The following is a 3079-nucleotide window of genomic DNA, read 5'->3' as shown; positions in this document are numbered from 1 at the left end:
AGATTCTAGTCCATGAAACTTAGGGAGGAGTTGAATTACCCCTGGTTTAATATCCATAGTTCAGGCATTCAATGGAAATATCATGTAGGAAGGTGTACTCACCCCTGCCAGTTGTAAATAATCTCATAGAGTACAAGGCGAGGGTGCATTATGCACCTCATTTTCATCTTTAACTTCCTCAACTAGTGGTTGAGGTTGATTTGCAGCTATTACTTCAATTAACTGAGAGGATCTCAAGTAGTGTCTAATCCTTTGTGGATAGGCAACCCTTCGACTAATCCTCCTTCACTCAAGAGATGGTAAGTGTTTTCACGAACCCACTTGGGCATAAAACACATATAACCCTTAAGCACCAAACAACTAAAACCTAGAAGAAAGAAAACTAAAGCGAATAAAAAATCTAGAAAAGAAAGAGAGAATTGGAAAGAGGTTACCAAATTAGAATTTCTATGTTAAAATCCTACAAAATAGAAAACAATGTTAGCTTCTAAAATAATTTCAGAAAAAATCATAGCCTAAAAAAAAAGAGCAAAAAGTTAACCCTAATCTTAACCTAATTCTAATACCAATTAATTATAAAAAAACATATCCATAGTCCCTTGCAACAGTGCCAAAAACTTATTCATAAACCTAAGTGTAGGATCGCGATATAGTAATAACTCGTGAGAACGAGGTCGAATCAATGGGGACTAAACTTGTACGTATTCTAAAAAGAACTAGAACTAGAACTAGAAGAAGATCTAAATCTGAAATTTGGAATAAAAGAGAGTAATTTTGAATAATGTTTAAACTATTAATTAAAGGTGGGAACTAGGGTGCCAAGGATCCACTTGTAGCTATTAAGATGCTACCTTACTTGATTTAAGGAACACAATTGGAATTGGAGTCCTATCCTATCCAATTGAAAGATAAAACAATTTAAATCAAATCTAAACTTTTCATTGACTTAATTCTCAATGGAGGAGAATTGTGAAGATTGGAAGAGATTCCATCACCCTACCATGACCAAGACACGATATTGAACAACAGGATTTACCAATCTCACAATCTCAAAATAGGAAAAGAAGATTTCTAAAGCTATCATAGCATCTATTGTAATTTGAGTCACAATAAATCATAAAAAAACTGAAAATATTCTTTTAATATCAAACTAGAAATCAATGAGGCTTGGTAAGAACAAGAATCAAAGCAAGATAATCATCCAAACACGATACAAGCTTCACCTCTTAGCCATAGCTAAGAGGTTTAGCCAACCATAGACATGATTGAAACCAAATCTCTTAAACAAAGCATGAAAAATAAACTAGGGAAGAGGAAAAACTCTTTGGCAGCTGCTCCACCTTTGTGTATGCTCCTTGAGAACTTTCAAAACCCTAGAAGATGCTTTGGAGCATCTTAGGGAGTCCTATTTATAGTTGTGGAATCCAACTTTCGCACCAAATTGGAAAAATCTAGAAACCGCCTCAAATTTACGCACTCTGCATGTTTTTCCAAAATATGCTCGAAGTTTAAACCGCCTCAAATTTACACACTCTGCGCAGTTTTTAAAAATAGACTCGGAGTTTCAGAATATGCCTTTTCAGGACAATTTCAAGAATATGTTTGTTTTCAGGACAATTTGAGGATTCCTTTTCTTCACTTCAAATCTTTGATTCTCTTCATTCCTCACTTAGTTTTCTTGGATCTTGGGTATGTGAATTCTTCATTAATGACTCCAAATCTTCAAATCTTCATTTAGTAATCTTTTAAGCATAAATCTTCCTTTTGGCATCAATTTCACCTTTAAGCTCTCAAAATCGCCTCGCACATGAAAACGTGCATAATTAAATCGATTAAGCACTATCATGTTTATAAAATTAAGGTATAAATAGGGAGAAATATGCAATATTTTATACTCAACAGTAATCCTATTTTGAATAACACAACTTTGTAATTTCTCTTAGTCTTGGGCATACTTGAGGTTGTTGTGTCTGGTAGGCACCCACTTTGATTTTGCAAATCTAAGGACACAATTCTCAGATCGAGAGGTTGGGCTTGTTGTATCCTGAAGGTGGGTTTTCCTTTAACCCTCTTGCAAACTAATATGATAGTATGGGGCAACCTTAAAGGTAGAGACATTGAAATGTTCTTCAATCCTATCTTTTACCCTTCTTTTATCATTGTTTTTATTTTACCTTGTTAATCATTTTAGTCTCCTTAATTCTAATAATAACAGAAACATCTAATAAAAGACCTTACCCTCTTAGAATCTACTTATCGCGAACCTAGTTCATGTGCAAACGAGTCATGTCTAGAACATTCAAGATTGTGCATACAGTGGATCGAACAATGAAGATCAGTTGACATGAAAATCAAAGCAAGCCACCAAACAAGTAGGCCACCACATACAGAAACACTGCAGATTTAGATCAGACCTGACAACAGTCTAAAATTGATGCACGTGTGGCCCACCTGACAAGTGTACCAACCTAATGTGTGCACAAGGTGATCTTCATGGTGGGCCCACGCTGGCATATACAATTTTGGTAGATTTCCAAAGTAAAGCACCATCAAAAGCCCCACGGTTCACTAATAAGAGTTACCCGATCCAAGCAAGAAGGCTAAAAGCAACATCCCGGTGGACTGTAGGATGCGATGCAGATCTGCTCTGAAGAGCAGCAAATGAATGCTGACGGGCAGCAAATACTCCAAGACAACAAAATACACCAGGACCTCACTAGCAATGATATTGAGGTTGCACGTGGCGAGCACCACCAGAGTGCTAAATAGGGTGCCGCTCAGCATGCTTTGCACTTTCGTCTTCTCCAACCTTCCGATCTTATTTCAAAACAGACATCTTTAATCAAAATCTCATAAAACAGAGTAAAGAAGAAATGAATCAAGGCGGGATCGAAGGGTGGGAAGTAGTACCAGAGGCTGAATGCACCACTGTGAAGAGCGAGATCCATATTGCCCAATGATCGTGAGAGGGGATGAGTGGTGGCAATGAGATGTTGAAGTGGCCAGTTGTGATTTTCAACCGTCGGTCATTGGGTTTTGTGGGAGTGGTGATGAAGGGATGGGATTGGGAGTGCCAATA

Source organism: Magnolia sinica, chromosome 15, assembly GCF_029962835.1.
Source record: "Magnolia sinica isolate HGM2019 chromosome 15, MsV1, whole genome shotgun sequence".
Lineage (NCBI taxonomy): Eukaryota > Viridiplantae > Streptophyta > Magnoliopsida > Magnoliales > Magnoliaceae > Magnolia > Magnolia sinica.
This window is presented reverse-complemented; position numbering follows the sequence as displayed.